This window comes from Typopeltis vanoorti, chromosome 10 (assembly GCF_054136105.1).
Source record: "Typopeltis vanoorti isolate ZY-2024b chromosome 10, IOZ_Tvanoo_1.0, whole genome shotgun sequence".
In the NCBI taxonomy this organism is placed as follows: Eukaryota; Metazoa; Arthropoda; class Arachnida; order Uropygi; family Thelyphonidae; genus Typopeltis; species Typopeltis vanoorti.
Genome location: NC_143558.1, coordinates 100706349 through 100729650, shown reverse-complemented (window position 1 = coordinate 100729650; position 23302 = coordinate 100706349). Strand labels below are relative to the sequence as shown.

General features: G+C 34.8%; 1 protein-coding gene across 1 annotated transcript in view; it reads left to right on the top strand.

The window, feature by feature from the left end:
• The window catches only part of LOC150102631 (transcriptional adapter 2-beta-like), a 348460-nt gene that overhangs the window by 103885 nt on the left and 221273 nt on the right, over window positions 1–23302 (top strand). The gene's annotated exons all lie outside the window — the stretch shown is intronic.

Genomic DNA, 23302 nt, shown 5'->3' with positions numbered 1-23302 from the left:
TACTGTCTTCATGCTACAGTTCACAAACTGATTAACTATTATGGCGGTCCGTGATTAATACCCCTTTTGTCTTTGCATCTTGCTGTGCCACATCATCAGTGTAGTAATTCAAAAAAAAACTGGGATGTATGTGTAAATTAATGAATCTATTTTCACAATATAGTGTATTTTTCAATTAGATAATATAACAATATTATAATATGACATTTTATTTTAGTATTTCTGTTACTTATTATACTTAATCTGTAAATGCTATATAATATATTCTGTGTCTGTTATAAAGACAAATTATACATCAAATAATATTCAATTGAGCTTGCTTACAGTGTATTTGGTATTTTTCCCCTGGATTTGTGATTATCTCCCTGAAAATCACAGATTTAATAATAATGGGACAGCTTACATTCTTAAATGAATATATGCTCTATAATGAATTTAAATAATTAAATGGTTCATAGTTCAGTTTATAAATATACCGTTTTCTTGAAAATCACAAGATAAATTTTCAGCAGAATAGCGATAAGCAAAATTTTTAGAATGAGAGAATGATGTAAACAACATATCCACATAATTGTAAAATATCATAAATCCTTCAGAATCTGATTAAACATTATTGAGTATTCCTCCAAAATGGGTTTAATGAATCTATTTTATGAACAAGTGATATATTGCAATGAGAAAACAATTTTCTTATTTTTTTATAATAAATTTAGTTTAATCCTTTATCCAAGTGTAAGCAAACGAAGTTTGCGCCTGAAGTATCTTCAGGACTGAGGCAACTCGTGGTAAAGGTGGACGAAGCTCTCATCACTCCTACTCTTAGTATCTCCCATATTGCAAGGCACATCTCCTTGTGGACATGTATAATGCTATGCATTAAGGGAAGGGCCACTACCCATACCGATTTCGACTTTTATTGAATGTTCAAGTACTGGTCCAAAAACTCAGCGTTGTTCCCCTCAGTAACAGACTTACACTGCCACTGAGAAGAAGTTGGCTCTACACCGTGGCAGGCTCACCCCACCACCGAGCAGAGCTCATTTGCTCATATCTCATCCGAGAGATAACAGCAACAGCCATGCCTCAGTTAACTTCATGGGCTACAGCATTGCCATTCATCAGCCAAGCTTCCAACCAGTTTCAACCTTTGTTGAGGTCTCATCAGTGGGAGCCAGACCCAGAGGTGGTGATACCAAAGTGGAAGCAATGGAGAAGTCATATTTACCTATACGAGCTGCCAAAAGGTGTCTCACCTTATTATTAAATTACTCTGGATTTAGAGGAGAAGGATGCTGGAAGTTTTTTCCCACTTGGATAGACTATAATAAATTTAGTTTAATCTTTTATCCAAGTGTAAGCGAACAAAGTTTGTGCCTGAAGAAGTTTGCTTAAAAAATGTAGTTTGCTTACACTTGGATAAAGGATTAAACTAAATTTATTATAGTCTAACCAAGTGGATAAAAACTTCCAACGTCTTTCTCTAAATCCAGAGTAATTTAATAACAAGGTGAGACACCTTTTGGCAACTTGTATAGGTAAATATGACTTCTCCATTGCTTCCACCTTAGTATCACCACCTCTGGTTCTGGGTCTCACTGATGAGAGACCTAAATAAAGGTTGAAACCGGTATGGGTAGTGGCCCTTCCCTTAATGCATAGTATTATACATTTCCGCAAGGAGATGTGCCTTGCGTTATGAGAGATACTAAGAGTAGGAGTGATGAGAGCTTGGTCCACCTTCACCACGAGTTGCCTCAGTCCTGAAGATATTTGAGGTGCAAACTCTTTGTTTGCTTACACTTGGATAAAGGATTAAACTAAACTTATTATATTCTAACCAAGTGGAAAAAACTTCCAATTTCTTCTTATTATTTATTTTTTTTTTGTTTATATGGACTTAAAAAAATGTTTTGCTGATAAAACAAAATATTACAGTTATTCATACTAACAGAAACTTCTAGAACCACCACAGAAATAGTATGTTGTACAGTGGACATAAATATACATTGCTGTAGTGTATATTCTTTATAATAATAGTGCCTCTGAGAGTTGGATTGGAATTTTTTCTAGTTTGTCATCATGAATATATTTGTTATAATGGTGTTTGCTGTAGTGAGAATTGACTATATAAATATTTTTATTTTTATCTTATTTATTTTTTTGAAATCTTAACTTCAGAAAGAAATTGTAATGTTTCGTATTTTACTTTATTTTCAGATCTAAATGTTTTTTTGTTTTTTTTTTTCAAGTCCTATTTATTGAATCATGAAATGCAAGGCCTGCTTGCATTTTATGTTTTTTATTACATTTTTAATAATTCTGAGTCATTAACAAGATCACTCTGAATTTCAGTGAGTTGAAGGGTAAACTCATAGACCTTCGTAGCTCAGTCAGTATAGACGATCAGAAAGACCTGGGTTCATTTCCCACTATCTGGTCTCTTTCAACTAAAGGTAAGTTAGCTGGTCTAATAGGGAGATAGAGGGTTTTTCCACCTAGAAATTCGTGTTTTTTTGTTCCTCATAACAGGCAAACCGTTCCTGTGAACACACACGGATTTACAATCATAAAAAAATATATGTACTTAATCCCTCATTAGGAGGGCTCAACCTCCTCCCCCCCCAAAGGAATTGGAGAGAAAGGGGGGAACCCCCCATACAAATATTATTATTACTAAATGAAGGCAAAAACCCATAAAGATACCAAGGTTATTAATGCAGAAATCATATATTATCCATATATAATTAGCAAAAAAGGTGTTTCACCTTATTACATTATTATTAAAATACTCTGAGCAGGAATTAGTTATAGAATGTTTTTATACTTGGTTTTGAAGTAAATTATATTCTTATTTAATCCTTCATCCAAGTGTAAGCAAATAAAGTTTGCACATGAAGTAATTTTGAAAGTAAGCTACTTGTATATAGAAATTGTTGACTTCACATTAATCGTGTCAATATCTCACATGTATGTGGATAACATATGACTTCTGCATTAATTCAACCTTGGTATTCTGGGTTTGGGTCTACTAACAAGACCTCAGTAAAGGTCAAAACCAATCTGGTTTCGACCTTTCCCTTCCCATAATTCATAGCCATATACATGTCTGTATTACATGTCTGAATAAACATTGAGTATTCTTCCAAATGTCTGAAAGGAAATGTACTTTGCATTGTGGGATACTGAGATGATTAATGTGAGGTAAACTTATATATGTACAAGTAAATTAGTCATAAAGATACTTCATGTGCAGACATTATATGCTTACATTTGGAAAAATAAGCAAAGTACATTACTTTGCTTATTTTTTATAGATTATAATTTCTTGCCAAATATAATTTAGAAATATGATAATGTTTTCTCACCTTGACCTTCTCCATAGTGCAGTTATTAGAATGTTATGATATTTGTTCTATGGATGGAAAATACCTGGGTTTCAAATCTTGTGTTTGTAACTTTTCAGGATTTTTCAGCTGAAGATTGATTAAACGATAGATGAAGATGGCTCAGATTTTTCCTCCCAGACATTTAAGTCTTTCATTCTTTCAAAGAAACTCCAAGGTGTTTCTTTGTAGAAACACACACACACACTGTGTGTGTGTTTCTACAAAGAGTGTGTTTCTACAAAGTTTCTACAATGAGTGCCGCTGTGTGTGATGCATGCATCCACATGCATGCATCACACACAGCGGCAGATTTACAATTTGTGGGAATGGAAGCTTGAACTCTTGGAATGGATCCTTTTTATCAAAAAAAAAAAAAGTGGGAAAGAAATATATTATAGAGAAAACTGAAAAGTTCATAAACCGAAAAGCAACAAAAAGACAATGATATAATCTGTTTATTTAGACCTATTCCAGTAAATGACTAATATTATTTGATTAACTTTGCAAAATATTTTTTTTTTCTACATTTTCTGGCACTGTATTCCTAAATAGTTGTATCATATGATAATGTTGTTGCTATGCCAATTTTTGTTAAAATACTCAAATAGTCCAAGCTCTCTTCAATCATTGTAAAGCAAAACTTATTTTTTATAAATGAAAGGTTTGAGAAATTTCTCTCTCTGCTTCACAGCTTGTAATAGATAATCACTCTTTAAGACAGTTGTTGAATTTGTAAAAAAGCTCAACTAGATGCTTTATGAATGAGTTGTAGAACTAGCGAGTATTGCAGATTTTCTTGTGCCTACTGGCTTCACCAATTATTTAAGTGTAAATATTCTTTGAATTGACGGCACTCATTCAGCAAGTTTTCATCAATGTCTTCATTATAATAGGATATTGCAAGTTTCATACTGAGCTCATCAATGTCAAAATTTCCAACTATATCTGAAAGATACTTGAATCCTTTCCTATTTGCTCATGTTAGTCAATCCTCGTAGTTAACTGGGTTATCAAACAATCAAAGAGTCTGTTTAGGACTTCTACTCTAAATTTGTCATCTACTCTTAATGAATCCTTGCTACTTGTTCCATCAGAAAATTTGTCTGTAATGATTCACTTCACAATATTTGTATTTATTTCTTTAATCAGATTTTTCACTTCTGTTTCATAGTCTGCAATTCTTTGTTCCAAAGGTTTCTCTAACAAATGAAAGTAAAGATGATAACAGATTGTATCCTTCATATACATCAAAATCAAGCATTTCATCAATACAAGCAATTTCATGTTTGTTTTGTTGAAACTTTCCTGCACTTCTTCCCAAACTATTATTAAAATGGCATATTCCAGTTTTAACAACTTGTTGAATAAATTTTTTGCATCTTGTTTGGATTTAGGATTCTCTTCTGAGTCTCCAAAAATATACAGGTAATTCTCTTTTTACATGGCCTTTTTTTGCATGTCAAAAACAAAAGCAATTCTATTTTTACACGGTATATTTTGATTTTTACATGGTTCAAATTATGCTTATTTTTAAAATTTCTGTTTGAATTCAGTTCTGTTAAAAAGAGTATTTCTATTATAATTATCATTTCCTAGAATGGTACATATGTACTTAAATGTGAATTTTGGTGATCCCCCCCCTTTTGATGTTTTAAATATCAGGGATTACTCTACGCTACAGAATGTAGACAAAAAAATGCCAAGTAGAACTTATTTAGTGAAATCATGATCCTTAGCTGCTTTAAAGCAGCTAAGGATCGTATGACTATTATTTTGCAGCAATGCTTCAGAAGATCATATATTATTATTATTATTCCAAGACCCCATGGAGTCAGACTCATCTAGGAGATCCTTTTATTATACACACACGCACCTCATCATATTGTGCCTTAAACACACTCAAATTCTCTGCAAACACCATCCTCTCTGGCAAGGCATTCCAATCATTCACAGCTCTGCATGCAAAAAAAAAAAACTGCTTCTCACTCCACTGCTTACACTCTCCTTATACAGCTTCCAGGGATGACCTCTTGTTCTCCCCTGATCTCTTACTGTTTGCTGAAAACCTCTCCAACATTGATCCTGTAATAATAACAACCCACCCCTTACTAACTTGTAGGTCTCTATCATATCTCCCCTCTTCCTCTTATCCACTAGGCTCTGTAAATTGCATCTTCTCAACCTTTCCTCATATTTGACATTCCAGAAGTCAGAAACTACCTTAATCATTTGCCTCTGGACCCCATCCAAGATCTCTTCGTCTTTTTGAAAATCAGGTGACCAAATCTGTGCACAGTAGACCTTGTGCGGCCTAATTATTTTTTATTAATGTAAGTAGGGCAGCGAGAAATATTAGATTCTTGCTTGAGGGTGTATGAAAGAAGACACAGAGAGGAAAGATAGTGTATGTTGCTTAGGTATGATAGTGAAGAACTGAGCAGAAGAGCGGTGATATCGAATGGCATACTAGTGCGAATGTGTCAGAAGAGAGGATTGGAATATGTGGATGCTTGGAGTGCATTTGAGAACAGAGAGGAATTGTATGTGAGAGACCGCTTGCATTTGAATGAGGAAGGACATAGGCATCTGGAGGGATTGCTGTTCTGAACGAATCAGTATGTCCCAGTGTGGATGGTAGCAGGGGTGGCCTCTTGTGGGAATGGGTACTTGGGAGAAGGGGGATGACATCAGGTAACGTTGAGCCCAGACTTTAAAGTTTTATTGATTATAGACAATGAATTTGGCCATCCTGTTTTAGAACACCCAAATGTGGAATTTTGTTTTCTGCCACCTAATACAACATCCTTAATTCAACTGCTAGACCAGGGTGTGATCACTACCTTCAAAACTTACTACATAAGAAGAACATTCCAATACATTTTGGATAAACTAGATAAGGATAATTTACTGACATTTATTGATGTGTGGAAGAAATTTTCTATTTTGGATTGCATCAAACTTACTAAGTTGACATTATCAGAATTGAAACCATGTACTTTAAATGCACACTGGAAAGCTACTTGGCCAGAATGTGTGAAAAAGAAAAACCCTGTACCTTTGCATACAACTGAATATCCCAATATCATCAGATTAGCATGTTGGCCAAGAAGGATTTGATGATTTTTCGTCTGCAAATATTGAATATTGATGGTTGACAAGGCTGTTAGTGATGACGAAATAACAAAAGTTGTTCTTGAGAATCTCGATGAAAAAGAAAAAAAGTGATGATGATGAAGAGATTCCACTCACTGCAGGATTAATTGAAGAAGGATTTCAAATATCTAGTAAATTGCAAAGTCATTTTCTTACACATGATCCAGATACTGAATGAGCTGAACAGTTTAAGCATGAACTGAAGTCACGTGTGGTTCGATATGAAGAATTATACAAAGATCTAGTCAAAACTGAACCTCAACGATTAATTATAGAGTTCGTGTTAAAAAAAAAAATCAACCTTCAGAATTATTGGAAATTAGTGCTAATTTAGTTCCTTTTACTGAAGAAAATGTTTTGCCATTGAACAGAATGGCCAAAGTGTTTCGTGTGATGTAAATGATTTAATTCCAGTCTCACACAAAAGAATGCGGCTACTGTCAGAAAGTGACAGCGAATAAAATTTAACTAATAACCATATGCACGGGTATATTTAGGCCTTTTCGAATTTCTGTTTTATTAGTGACTCACTATTTTCTTTAAGAAATATTCATATGTATATACTTTAAATAAGTATTTAAAATAAAAAATATTCCATTAAAATTAAATAGTTTTATTCAATGATTTCATGTGTTTTGTTTGAAAATAACTTATTGTTCGTATTGGATTTTCATATCTGGAACCATTCTATTTTTTTCATATTCACTGTATTCTTTTTTTACATGGTTTTTCTGGAACCGACCTACTGTGTAATGGAGAATTGGGTGTATTTCAGAGTTTGTGAAGTGTTGTAACCATTTTTAACAGCTTCATAATGTACAAATCATCTTGTTATATTTAAAAGTTATCAGAGAAAATTTCACATTGGCATGTATGTTTAAAATGCATGTCTATAAATTGAATCTGAAAAGTAAATGTACAATTGTCGTAAAATGCCAACGTAGTCGGTCAACAACTTCAGATACCATTGAGACTACTTTTTATCTCAACTAGATTGAGTGAATGGGCTGCATATGGTACATAGTTGGTATACTTATTAATATTTTTAACGTGTTTGCATCCCTTTGTCCATCCCTTCATGCTCAATGTGTTTTCATAAAATTTCACATTGGCATGTATGTTTAAAATGCATGTCTATAAATTGAATCTGAAAAGTAAATGTACAATTGTCGTAAAATGCCAACGTAGTCGGTCAACAACTTCAGATACCATTGAGACTACTTTTTATCTCAACTAGATTGAGTGAATGGGCTGCATATGGTACATAGTTGGTATACTTATTAATATTTTTAACGTGTTTGCATCCCTTTGTCCATCCCTTCATGCTCAATGTGTTTTCATAGTATTGACCACAAAGTTGTTCACTGGCAGTTTACAGTTACCCAGAATGTGTTTTACTTTGTTAAATGAAGTTATAGCTGCATGGTTTCAATTAGTGAAAAAGTTAAAAATTGCTCGTATGGTTTTCCCTTATGGCAGTAGTGAACAATAATTGTGACTAGTCCAGGTGTGTTACATCCAGTTAACAATAATAGAGTAATATTTAATGAGTGCAGGTGGTAGTGAGGTAACAGAGGCAGACAAAATTGTTGAGCTACTTGAATGATTATTTTGCAAGAATATATCTTCCAATTGAATATACCGTTTATGACAGAGAAAGGTGACCATCTACTCATGACCAATACAAAGATCAGGCAAGAAAGGCGACCAGCATGGTAAGGAAGGCAAAATCAGATTATGAGAAGAAATTAGCCAAACAGGCAAAAAGAAATCCCAAACAGCTTTTTTGTTATGTTGCAAGTAGGAGGAAGAATGACGAAGGATAACTTTAATGAGTGCAGATGGTAGAGAGGTAAGGAAGGCAGACAAAATTGTTGAGCTACTGAGCAGTCATCATTTTGTAAGGGTATATCATCCAAGTGAAGATGTTGATATGACAGAGATGACATGGACTAATGCGAGAACAGAGGTTAAAGAATTGGAGGTACTTAGTGAATTGCAGAATCTGAATGCAAATACAGTTGTGGGATTAGATGGAATATTGGCTCTCATTTTACAAGAATGTGCAGGGGAACTGGTGATGACTTGACTAGGCTGTTTAAGTCTCAACTTTGACAAAATTCCAAGAGTGGAAGGAAGGGAAAAAAATTCCTTTGCATAAAGGAGGATCTGAGTCTGGTAGTAAATTATAGATGAATTGGTATCTCAGGAGTGATGGTAAAATTACTGGAAAAGTTGGTCAAAAAGAGAATTCAGGAATGGGAGGATAAAAATATGATACTCTGTGAGGGGCTGCATGGCTTTGTTAAGGGTCACTCATGCCTTAGTAATCTGTTAGTGTTTTATAATATAGTGACAGCTGATTTGGATAAAAGGAATGGCAACGCAATGATACTGCTGGAATTTCCAAAAGTGTTTGAGAGGATACAACATGGAACTCTGTTAAGCAAAGTGCAACAAATGGGGATGGATAGGAAACTGGTGATATGGATAAAATGGTGACTGATGGACAGATATCAAAAAGTAGTATATGGAATAGCAGAATCCAGGAGAAGGGAGGTGACTAGTGGTGAGCTGCAGGGATCTATGCTCAGATCATTGCTGTTTAATATGTACATAAATGATATAGGAAGGGAGAAATTCAGTTGTCTACTGAATGCAATGTTGGGTAAAGTAATAGTCTCATCTCATCTCATCTTCCTTTTACTCTCTTTTACCTTGCGGTGTCAAGGGTTTATTAATCATCGGACCTCAAACAGTTCACAGGATAAGGTGGTCAGCTCTATGCCCCGGTGTATCCTATGTCTGTAGTATTGAGTTCTCAAGGCTGGTTTGCCTGCATTGCGGGATGAAAAACCCCAGAATAAACTTTGGGGGAAAACCCTACTGTCCATGCCCAAGACCAGCTAACTTGACTATGGCTGTGGAAGATCCTTCAGCTCCTCATGTCACTGATGGGATTCGAACCTAGGACACTCCTTCCCAGGCATATAGTTGCGAAGCGCACAGCCACTAGGCTAACTGCAAGGTAATAGTTAATCAGAATAATGTAGAGAGAGAGAGAGCTTACAGGATGATTTAAATAGGCTGACCGAATGGACAAAACATAATAGATGTGAATTTAATGTGGTAAAGTGTAAAGTTATGCATTTTGGGATACAAATATTACAAGCTGTGTATCACATTGAGGAAATGTACTCCAGGAAATTGATGAAGCCAGGTATTTGGGGATAGTGGTAGATAGAGAGTTGAAGTTTATAGGCATATTGCTAAAGTAGCCAATTTAGCTCACAGGATTACTTGGTTATGGAAGAGCATATTAACAAGCAGAGTTATCATTCCTTATTATAAAACCTTGATATCACCACATCTAGATTACTGTGCCCACGTCTGGTCTGTGGAATGTTCCCTATGAGGATAGATTGAGGGTTTTGTGGATTGCAAAAGTTTGTTGATAGACAAAAAAAAGGAGGGGGAGAATATGATAGAAACATTTAAGTTATTTAAAGGCTTTTGTAAGATTGATGCAGAGGAAATGTTTCAGCACTTGGCTAGAGGGACCAGAACAAGAAGTTATCCCTGGAAGTTGGGTAAGAAAGTGTGGTTAGCAAGGGCATCAGGACTAGATTTTTCACTTGGAGAGTGGTGAATGAATGGAATGGGTTATCTGAGTCCATTATGATGCTTTGTTAATGGTTTCAAGGAGAGGTACAGTATATATTGTATTAATGGTTTGGGCCTCCCACGATGAATCTAAGGACTCCATGGAGGTGTCTGTGCAGTAATAATAATTTATTGTTAGTCCTGGCCTCATCTTCCTTGTAGTTTTTGTTATGAAGAAAACATTGGCCAAACAATTTTTTAGCACATGGCCAATCAATTTCATTTTCCTCATCCTAACCTCATTCCACAAACTGCTCTTTTGGTTTATACTCTCGAGTTCTTCTTTGCAACTTTTTTGTCCAATAATTGTTCTCATTTCTTTTACAGCATTAAAAGAAATGAGAACAATCTGTTAGTAAAGTCAATATGAATACATAATAATCCATTAGTAAAACCATTTGAGCTGATTTTTTGTTTCGTTTGTGTTTTATTTCTTATTTTAAATCACAAGTAAATACTTTCCAGAAATCTATAACTTGTTCTATGGAGAGGCCTTTTAAGTTTTATGTTTTAAATTTTTATCCATCCATTGAGCTGTGATAATATTTTTGTTTTAGAGCCTACATAGTTCAGTTGGTATAGACGAAGCCCTTTGGTCAGAAAAACCTGGGTTCGATTCCTGTGCATGATATGAGGAACCTTTATCTGGTCTCTTTTGATTAAAAGTGAGTTAGCCGGTCTCAAACAGAGGTAGAAGGTTTTTTCCTCCTGGAAACTGGTTTTTCGTCCTTCAGAACAGGCAAACTGGCCCCATGTACACGCTTCTACAGACAAAAAATACTTTCCCCCTCATTTATCATTTATAACGATACTCTCATCTCATCTGAGGTGTCAATGAGATTTAGGCAGAGCTAATTAAGGCAACACAAAGTGGAGGGATTAGAGTGTTTCACAAATTGAATTTATTGGTGAATTGTTCAGAGGCCTTGTAAGAGGTTGGAATTCATACAAATGCACAAATGTGAAGAATGATAGGACTATTAGTTTAATCTTTTTCTCTGTCTTTCTCAAAATACTGCTAAAGGTAGAAAGTGCACGAAGATTATCTTGTACTAAACAAAATGAAATTGAGGCCAAAGTCAGTGCTGAAGTGCCTGGGGAACAGGCCGGCGCCAAGAAAGAAAAGGGTACCAGAGATCAGAGATGCTTCAGACAGATCTTTAAACAGTATAGAGAGTTTAGATTTCCTTTGATGTGCTTCACAGAACTTGTGTACATCTTTACATCAGAGCTGTTAGTAATGACCAGTCCATCTTGAACAGAAATTCAGCATGTACTTACCATTATTATTAGCTTTTCTCTCTCTTCAGATTTTCCTGTATCATTTTAAATGTCTGGTATTCATTTTTTACTCTGCTGTATCTCAAGTAAGGATCAACTTGTACCTTTGTCTTTATATCGTCTCTAATGATTCATTAAATTCCTCTCCTTCTTAATAGAATCTTTTGTGGGACCATAGGAACCAATAAGTCTTGGTGTCCAATTTCCCCCATATTTGCTTGCATCACACCTTTAAATTGCCTGCCATTCAAGAAGGTATCTTCATGTTTAATGTTGAATATTATAGCTACTCCTTCCTTTTCCTGATCTTTATTGCCTGAATGTAACAATTTGTTATTTAGAAGAATTCCATCTGTTTGGTCTTCTTTGTTTCAATAACACCAGTTTTGTTGACATGATACTTCCCTAATATTCTTCTACCAGTTCTACTTCTTTTCCATTGATAATTCTTACATCATTGGTGCCTGCTGAATTCTGCTAATGATTAGAGTGAGTTTGTTGCATTAGTTGACTTCACTTTTCCCTGGATCCTGATAACAGTGGGGACATTATTTAACACTGCTTCTTTCCATCTAGCATTACATTCCACCACTGTCTTTTGGTGGAATGTAATGCCAGTATGTTTGGCTAAATCCTAGATTGCCAGTTCATTCTTGTTCATTCAGTATTCACTGTGAGAAGGTGAGAATTGGATATTAGGTCAGAAGTTCTGGTCAGTTCTCCACATTCCTTAAAAGGTTATGTGAAAGTCTCTTTTAACAAAATGGGATTTAATAAAATAAATCAAATCCTCAAATTCCTGGTAAGTACCTTCACTGGATGTACAGGATATTATGATAGTACTACATGAAAAAAGTTGTATCATTACTCAATATCCTAACAACAAATTTCATCCAAATTAATTTATCTGCCAAGACTTCAACATTATCAATCTTATATTTTTGTTTTCTAAGGCCTACCACCTAGATCTTGGTCTTCCTCTAGGTGTCTCTTTCTTGCCATCTTGGCAAAGCATACTTGTTTTGCTAATATTTCCTCTCCCATTCTGTTTAAGTGGCTATATCACCTGAGATTAGCTCTGCTAATACATTCCTGGATGATAACAACATCAAGTGCTTTTCTAATATCCTCATTTTTAATATGAAACTGCCATTGATGCCATCTGTTCACTCATCTGATCTTACTCATAACTTCCACATCAGTGGTCTCCAGTCTTTGATCAAGTGTTTTATTTCCAGATCCGTAAGTTAAAATTGGTGTGAATACTGTTTTGTATACAACTTATTTAGTGTTTTGACTAATTTCTCTTTTATTCCATATAAATTTATTCATTTGACTTCTTAATATATTCATACTCACAAAGTTCTCTTCAGACAATAAGAAATCTAGAGCTACACTTTGATGTACATGCCTGTTGAATTTCAAGCCATGTTGGGATTGAAGAAACAGCCTGCACAGAGTTCGAAGAGAGGAATTTATTCTTACTTTTTTCCACATATATCATAGTCATCTTATGTTCTCCTTCCTACTGAGGGGTGATGACATTCCTATATGTAAGTTTGTGACTTTGAACTATCCATTACTCATATTTTAATCGGCTGTCCTCTTTTCACCAAGTGCAGTCATTATTTTAGCCACTTTTACAATAGGCAGATTTTATGAAACTTAATGTCTGTCAGCCTGGTTTTTAAATTTTTACAGAGTATTAATGTTTACCACCCTATATAAATTATATACTTATTAGTCTAAATATGTTCTTAAACAACCTGTTTTATGTACCTTTTATGAATTTTAATATTTTTATACTTTTTACATCTGTTTTATATGCATCTTTTGCATTTGTTTTTTTACACTGATTTTACACTGTCTTACTTATTTATTGAATAGTATATTTCTAAGAAATGTTTCATTTATAATTTTTGTTGTTATTTCAACTTTAATATATAGTTTTTAGACCTATATAAGCCCCTTATTTATTACATGTGTTTTTGGTGCAATATGACCATAGCTGTCCTTGCACATTAAACCCAAAAACAAACAAACAGTCAGTTGACTTCTTACCATACCAGCTTTGCTAATTCTGCTATCTATTTTCAGTTTTAATGTGCTATCTTCACTAAAATTTATGCCAAAGTAGCCAAAATGTTTTATTGTTAGGATGGGTTCAGTGTTTCTCCCTATTTCATTGTATTTGTCTTTTTATTTGCTGATTTTCATACCAAAGTTATTGCAAGTATTATTCAGTTTAGTTAGAGAATCCTGGTGACTTGCACTGGATTTGTTTAAGAGTATAACATTATCTGCATAAAGCAAAGAGCTAAGTTTGATGTCTCCAGTTCTAATATCAGGTTTAATACCACTTTCCTTCATAAAATGATCCATATAGATGATGAATAACAGTGGAGATAACGTACACCCTTGTGATACGTAGAGGAAAAAAAATGGCCCAAATTCATAGTTGTTTGGGTAATGCTATTGTAAGAGACAATTTCTTATAATAGTATTTGATAACTGTTGATACCTGATAAATAAAATTTAAAATGAGGAACAGTATATAATAGTGGAAAAGCAGAAGTGATGCAATATTAAACCACAGAATGATATGTGCAATATTTTTTGTCTAAAAACAAGTCTACATCTGTTTTAGAGATTTTGAAAATGCATTTGACACTTGCTCTAATGATAAACTTTTTGGGATCTTACAAAACACTCTACTGGAACTGAAAAGATTTATTGATAATAAAAATCATATTGGAATCAATAATCTGAGATAAAAAATAAACATGCTTTCATAATGTAGAGATATAAAAAAAAAAGGAGTCTGACTTGGATGTGTGTTATCACTATTGATAACTTTTCAGAAAGGGAAATTGTGTGCAAGAAATGGAAACAGAAGCATTATCTCAGTTGGTAAAAGAAACATGAGAAATAACTTAAGATAGGCAAATGACACAGTCCTAATCATTGTGAATAGAGGATGTGCAAAGTTGTAGTTATGAATAAACAGAGCTCAGATGACTTTGGTCTAAAAATAAATACCCATAAAACAAAATATTGATATCACAGATGAATGGACAGATAACTTAAAAGGCCACTCCATAGAACAAGTTGAGAGATTCCTGGAAAGTCTATTTACTAGTGATGAAAAATAAAATTTGTTTATTTTATTTAGAGTATGGCAATTTACATGCAGTTATAAAGGTACATAAGTCAAAATAAATATGTAAAAAGTAAGTGACAAACAATTAGAAAAAAAACAAAGACACTTATACTTTCAACAAACAAAACACTTATAAGTTAAGAACAAGTTATCTGATCCAGTCTATAACAGGCGTCATCGCCTCCAGGAAGTTGTTTCTTTGACACCCGAGTATGTACGAAGACTGCACTCAATAGAAATGTGGTGGATTGATTGATTCAGGTGCCCGCAGTCACATTCCGGTGAGTGAATTTTTCCCCACTTGTACAGAGAACTTGCACATCTTCCATGTCTGGTGCAAATTTTGTTCAGTGTTATCCATGTCTTTTGGCTCAGTTCCATACCTGGGGTGTCGAAACAATGCCTATCCAACCAAGTTTCGAGTTGGGCATTGGTATTTATGCTCCACGTTCATTTTCATTGTTCTTTGGTATTGTAGTTGGTCATTCTCAGGTGTTTAGCTTCACGGAGAGGGGGCTTTCTTGATTTCGGTCTGTTGAGCTGTAGTTCTAGTATGTCGTTGGTGTATAGGCAATTCAGTATTTCTGAGTATTTTATCATATTCTCATAGTAGAGCATCTTGTCTTCATAGGTTTGGTGGTATTAAGTTACTCAACATTGGGAGCCAGTAAACAGGAGTTGCTTTTATGGTTCCAGTGATAACATTACATTGTGGTGTTAAGCTGGCAGTCAATTAGTTTGGCATGGCAGCTGTTGTTTCTAGTGCTTATTTTTCCAGCTGTGTTTTCAGCGTGTTTCTTATGTGATAAGGTGCGATCAAGTGTAACTCCTAAGTATTTAGGATATTTGTTATGGTGTAGAACTGAATTTCCAAATCGGATGTTCGGCTCATCATGTGCCAGTTTATTGCTGAGATGGAATGTTAACACTTCAGTTTTACTTTGGCTTGGTTGCAGTCTCCATTTTTTAAAGTAGGTATGCATAGCAGCAAGGTCATTTGTGAAAGTTTACTCTGTCTGTCTTAGTTCTCTGTTTCCGGTGGCTAACACTATGTCATCCACAGATACAGTATCTAGAATTTTCTAGATACTGTATCTGGCATGCCAGCTATGTATAGGTTAAATAAGAGAGGGACCAGTACTGAGCCTTGTGGTAGGCCGTTGTTGAGTTTCTTCTGATTATTGATATTTGCTCCAAGGACAACATGGAAATATCTATTGCTGAGCATATTATTAACAAGCTGTATTGTTCTTCGGCACGGTAGTACTTTCATTAATTTATACAGCATGCCCTCTCTCCAGACAGTATCATATGTGGCATTTAAATCAAGGAAAACCATGGAAGTTTTTAGATTTTGTTGAAAGCCCGCTTCAATGTATGATGTCAGCGGCAGAACCTACTCAACAACTGCGATTGGGCCTAAAGCCTGCCTGTTCTATTGGAATGTGTTCAAAGATGGTGTTGCTTATGCGGTTGTACAGTAGTCTTTCCAGTAGTATATATGCACAGCTTAGTAGTGTGATTGGACGATAGTTTTGTAGGTTGTTAGTTGATTTTCCAGGTTTGGAAGGATTATGATCATAGCTCTCTTAAATTCCTTCGGCAACACACTGGTGTATTCATTATTTCTAAGAGGAATCAGTGAGCCATTTTTTGGTATTCTTGCCAGCATGAATAAGAAATTCCGGGTGAACTCCATTAAACCGCGAGGCCTTTCTCGTGTTTGTATCAGTTAGTTCATTGTTGATTTCCTCATTGCTGAAGGGTCTTGCGTATTCTGATTCGTCTTATAGTTTTGCCTTCAAGTCTCTGACTTCTCTTTTAACTTCTATGATATGGTTTCTATCATGTTGGCATCTCGAGATTCTAGTAATGTGGTTAGCAACTTGGTTTGGTGTGACATCTGTCTCTTTAGTAGTCATCACTGTAGTGATAGCTAGGTGCTTCCTAGCTTCTGTAATACACTCCAGGCCTTCTAGAGTGCTTGAGGTCCAGTCCCTCAACTATTTCGATCCAACGTTGTTGTCTTGCTGTGTCCAAATCGTGGAGGAGGAGTTCTGCGATTTCCGGATCACCGCTCTCCATAAATTTCTTGTAGAGCTGTTCACTCAGTTTGTTCCATCCAGGGATATACTCCTTTCTGTAATCCCTGGGGATATGTTTTTTATCTGTAGAGGTGACAACTCCTACAAATCGATTGTAGTTATTGGGTACAGGAGGTATGAAACGAACACACTTGTCAAGGTCAGTGGCATATTTTTTTCCAGTTGGCTCTTCGAAGATTCCATCTCAGGGAGGGAGTTGATCAGACAAGAGGTATTTTTATGCCCACATCAAGGAGGACCGGTCAATGTTGGCTGTTAAGGAAGTCAACGAGAACTCGTCTTTGAGTAGGTAGAGGTTCATTCATGTTATTAGCAGTGACGAAGCAGAGGTCAGGATTATAGTCTTTTCTCCATGCTGCTGATCTGAAGGTGCTACATTCTTTAGCATCAAAGACCAAGTAGATATTGTAGGCCTCAGCCCAGTCGGTGAAGGCTATGCTGCATTCATCATTCTGAGCATACCTCCATAACTCATGATGGCTATTGAAGTCTCCTGCATATATAGTTGGGTGACTCAAGAGAGAGGGAGGACTTGTTGAGGCCATTGAACGTTTGGTGGCTTGTAGACATTAGCAAGCGACAGTTTGCCCAACTTTGTCACGACCAAGCTGACATCATCATCACGTGACACGGTAACAAGTTTGATCTGCTTGATATCGTTATGGACATATGTTGCTATGCCATATGCATGGTGGTAAGTTGCTCCTATAAGCTGGTAGCCGTATATTTTCCCTCTTCTGTACTTCTTCAGTAGCAACATGTGTTTCCTGGAGGAGTACAATGTCTATATTTTGGTCAAGAAGGAATTTTGAAAGGTATTCACACTTTTATTTGCTAATTCCTTCGATGTTAAGATGACAGATTCGGACTTGGGGTCCGAGATTTCTAGTCAGTTGGCTCTTCAAACCATTCATTTCTGATTGCTGCATGTAGTTAATATCCAGGAGATCCATGGATAGACTGGTTGCCAAGGGTCGCTCTAGTTCATTTGGTGTTATCCAGGGTGCACCACGAGGAGGTGAGCTAGGATTGCACCCCTGAAAAATAAGAAATAAAACACAATAAAGAAATTGAAAAAAAAAACAACTCAATCTAAATGACCTTACTAACAGATTATTTTTGTATTTATATTGACTTATACTAACAGAAAAGTCAGCATGAATACATGAATATGATTGATGACATGTGCACTCTTTATTCTACATTAATGTATACCTGAGAAACTTGGACTGTTGTAAAATAAATGAGAATAATTACCTTGATTACCTTGATGGACCCATGTTTCACTCAGGATTTCTCCATGAGTGCAGGTCACAAAGATGCCTCCAACGATCTCGATCTTGAGCCTCTTTCTTCCATGTTATACCCATAGATTTCACTAGTGGATCTTCCCATTTTGTAGGTGGTCTTCCTGGTTTTCTCTTTATTCTTGGTTGCCAGTTGAGTATTCTATATGTCCATCTGTTATCCCTGAGTCTGGCTATGTGACCTGCCCATCTCATCTTGCTTTCATATACTGCAGTTACCACATCTTTTATGCCTGATCTCTTTCTTAGTTCCGTGTTTCTAACATGTTCCATTCTGCTGATGTTACAAATCCTGTGTTTCTATTGCACGCTGAGTTATTCTGAGAGTCTCTTCTTCTTTTCTTGTCGTGTTCCATGTTTCTGATCCATATGTGAGTGATGGTAGAATATCACTATTAAATAGTTTTGCCTTCGGAGAGATGTCAAGATTTGGATCAGTAAGTGTTTCTTTTAGTCTGTTGAATGATAGCCATGCAGCTTTCTTTCTTTTTGCTAGTTCTTCAGATAAATCGTTATTCATTTTTATTGTTTGTCCTAAGTACTTGTATGAGTCAACTTGTTCAATAGGGATGTTATCAATACATAGGTGACTGTCACTTGTGTAGATGTTTTTGATCTATTTTGTTTTTTCTAGATTATGAGAATAATTATTGAACAAAAAAGTTACAAACAAGTACTCGAGAGTATAAACCAAAAAAAAAGAGGTTTGCTGAATGAGGTTAGGATGAGGAAAATGAAATTGTTTGGCCAATGTTTTCTTCATAACAAAAACTACGAGGAAGATGAGGCCAGAAGGACTAACAATAAATTATTATGACTGCAAAGACACCTCCATGGAGTCCTTAGATTCATCGTGGGAGGCCCAAACCATTAATACAATATGTACTGTACCTCTCCTTGAAACCATTAACAAAGCATCATAATGGACTCAGATAATCCATTCCATTCATTCACCACTCTCCAAGTGAAAAATCTAGTCCTGATGACCTTGCTAACCACAGTTTCTTACCCAACTTCCAGGGATAATCTCTTGTTCTGGCCCCTCTAGCCAAGTGCTGAAACATTTCCTCTACATCAATCCTATAAAAGCTTTTAAATAACTTAAATGTTTCTATCATATTCCCCCTCCCTCCCTTTTTTTTTTGCCTATCAACCAACTTTTGCAATCCACAAACTCTCAATCTATCCTCATAGTGAACATTCCACAGACCACTTGCCTCTGGATCCTCTCTGCCCCGTCCTCATCCCCATAAAATGAAGTGACCAGACCTGGGCACAGTAATCCAGATGTGGCGATATCACTTCCTTTGCATCAATTTCTTGGAGTACATATCCTCAATGTGATACACAGTTTGTAATCTTTGTATCCCAAAATGCATAACTTTACACTTTTCCACATTAAATTCACATCTGTTTTGTGTGTAGAACGAGATCTCTTTAGAAAGATAAATAAAGTTACAGGGAAGTTTATCTCTAGATTAGGATTTGTAAAAAGTAATTTATGAAGATAATTGATGGAAGAAGAGGTAGTGAAAAAAAAAAAGATGAAAACAAAAGATTTGTACAAGAAAGATATTACTATTGAAGGAGAATTTGAAAGCAGAGAATTTGTTGAGGAACCCATGATAATGCAAAGGAAGTAATATCAGCAATGGAACAGCAGCCAAAAGGAAAAGCTTGTGGAGCTGATGGATTGTCAGTGGAATTATTGAGGGCAGCTGGGGATGAAGTATTGAATATATTAACTTAAATTTGTCAACAAGTTGGTTTGGAAGAAAATATACTGACCTAGATATTGGAAAACATCATTGTTCATCCCAGTTTCTAAAAATCAAATCCCAGAGATTATGAGAATTATAGAATCATTATTTTACTTTCACATGTAAATAAAGTTATGCTGAAAATGATGCAACAAAAGTTGGAGCCATATGTGAATAGAGAAATGCTACGAGAACAGGCAAGCTTTAGAAGAGGTAGAGGAACTAGAGATCAGATAGCAAACATGAAATGGATTATGGAAAGAACAAGAAAATTCCAGAAGGCAGTATTCCTCTGGTTTATTGATTATAAGAAAGATTTTTATTGCACGAATCACAGACTGTGGTTTGTAATGAGATCAATGGGAATACTTGAGCATCTAATTCTCTTGATAAGAGAGCTGCATGACAACCATGAAGTTTTAGTAAAAGCAGTCTTTGTAGAAACAGTGTTCAACTGGAAAAGGGATTTGGGCAGATTGTATGCTGTTGCCCTTTCTTTTTGATATTTATGGTGAATATATTATAAGAATGATTAACTCAGACAAAGACCCAGCTGGAATCAAGTTTGGTGGCAGAAAAATAATTTAAAATCTACATATGATATTACCCTTATAGCACAAACTAAGGAAGATTCTATTGGTTAAGAGAGAAAACAACAAAGCTGGGCTTAATTTAAACATCAGCAAAATAAAATTTATGGCTTCTGGCAATTTAGATGAATTTATGATAGAGTGAAATAAAATAGAGATCGTTGAAAGTTATGATTTACTGGGGTCCAGAATAAGAAATTATGGTAAATGTGAAGATGAAATTAAAAGAAGTATAGTCATGGGGGGGGGGGGGAAATAAAGTACGTTAAACCTTACAAAAATTATAAAAGATAGAGGTGTGAGTAAGGCCACAAAAGTTAGAATCGTCAAAGCAATGGTATTTTCATTAGTGATGTATGGATATGAAAGCTGGATTATTAAGAAGAAAGACAGAAAGCGAATTGATTCAATTGAATCAATTCGCTTTCTCTCTGTTGAGAATCCCATGGTGATTCATAATATGATTAATAATATGTCCAAAGTATATCAACAAAAGTTGATATACTTTGGACATATTATGCAAGGAGATGAATCATCTGCTTGCATAATATGTCCATAACTGAAAAGGCATTTATGTTTGGGAAGATTGAAGGCACGAGGAGAGGAAGACCACTAAAGAGTTCACTAACAACATAAAGGAACGTACCAACTTGAACTTGTAATTGCTGAAAGAAATGACAAGGCCAAGTGGGACGGAAAGCATTGTTCACAAGATTACCAAGAGTCGAAAACAACTGGATGGCACATGACAACTGCTGACAGTTTAGTTTCAGAGTAACAGATTTATTTTTTACTATACATACATATATACACGTATGTATAGGATTATCCTGAAGAATCGCTAGGTTTATTAATAATTAGGGTAACAACAACACATTAAATCCCAGATTTATATCAAAAGATGTTATTTGGCTCTGTCAGTCAGCTAGTAATAATAGTGCCTTTTGGTTGGAAAGACCTAGGTTTGAATATTTAGGATGTTGAGATCCTTTATAAGTTTTTTTCATCTGAAGATGAATTAGTCAAACATATAGAGACATGGGAGGATTTTCCCTCCTAGAAACTAGTTTTGTGTCCGACAAAACAGCATATTCATAAATGGTTGATAATCATTTATCACTAAACTAATATCAATTGTTATTTCATAATAGTTTTTTTTCTTTTCCTTCATGGTTACACAGTGTTCAGCATTCATTATTAAAAATTATGGAAACAACTACCATGTTATAGTAAAACTTCAGTTTAATATAAACCAAAATAATCGCTCTGTGTTTCGATCTTCATATTGAGGTCATCATCTGAAGTATATACATATATACAAAGAAACAAGCTACATTATGGTCTGCATGGTATGCTAAAGTTATATTGATTTTGTCAACCATTAAAACTACTGGCTTGACCTCTGTTGAAAAAGAAAAGAAAAAAAAAACATTACATCCATACTAGAGAGTCCTGTTATTATCAATTTGGTTGAAAATCATTAAGAGATATATTAAGCTAGAGAGCAACATGCTCTCGCATAATTACCCATACAAGTACACATATACACATATAAATTAGAATAAAATAGTATGGATTCCAGACAATAAGAGCTGAAATTATTGCTTAGAGTCCTAAAGTTAGGGTTTTCTGGAAACCTTGAAGAACTTAAGTGGACTGAATGTGTTCTATTCAAATTCTTGGGATTTTTATGCCACCATTATTGTTAAGATTAGGAATGCTTGATCAGTATATCATAGGCTTCTTTAAATTTGCTTTCATACCAGGTTTTTATATGATGTAAAGAACAAGTATTTTTCCAATCAGTTTGGTGTAAGGTGCTAAGAGAGGTCTGAGAGGTCTGCTTCACCAAAATTGTTAAATTTAATGTGTTGTTTGGAACCTTTTTTTACGGATAGGAATTGTACATCCAGTTTCACCATTATGTGATGGATATGGTATACATCAGGGCAAGCCAATGGGAGGGAGAGGATCCTTAAAGAAGTTGAGTGTTTTTTAATTTTACTTTTAGTAATGATATTTTGGTTTACAGATCAAGTGTTGTTCTAATTTATATGAGTAATTGATCACCACTTGATCTGTAAACCAAAATATTATTACTAATTCTCAGGCTCAAGAAAATAAACCTTCATTATGAATTTTACTTTTAATTTTAAAAGTAGGATGCTACATTATTTAAATTAAGGGGATATTAAATCCCACATTGTTTTAAAACCGAATAAGAAACTCAAAGATTGGAATCAGAGAGTTTCATGCCAAATATAGTAAACTATAAAAGTACTTTTATATTATTTTTATATTTTTAAAAGTACTATAATACTTTTATAGTTCACTATATTCGGCATGAAACTCTCTGATTCCAATCTTTGAGTTTCTTATTCGATTTTAAAACAATGTGGGATTTAATATCCCCTTAATTTAAATAATGTTTATATCGCCAAAATGAAGCCTATTGGCTCTTTATATTTAAGTAGGATGCTACTTTTAAACTACCTATAAAACCACTTTTAAACATGCTACTCTTAGCAATGATTTCAGCTCTTATTGGCCACATCCATACTGTTTTGTTCTAATTTATATGAGTAATTATGTGAAAGCATGTCTCTCTAGCGTAATATATTTCTTAATGATTTTTAACCCAATAGATAATAATAATAACCTGACTCTGGCTTTGATGTAAGTTTTTCTTTTTTTTTTTTCACCAGAGGTCAGGCCAATAGTTTTAACAGTTGGCCAGATTAATGTAACTTGAGCATACCATGTAGATTGTAATGTAGCTTGTTCTTTGTATGTATGTGTTTACTTCAGATGATGACCTTAATGTGAAGGTCAAAACGTTGATTTATATTAAACTGAAGTTTTACTATAACATGGTAGTTGTTTCCATAATTTTTAAT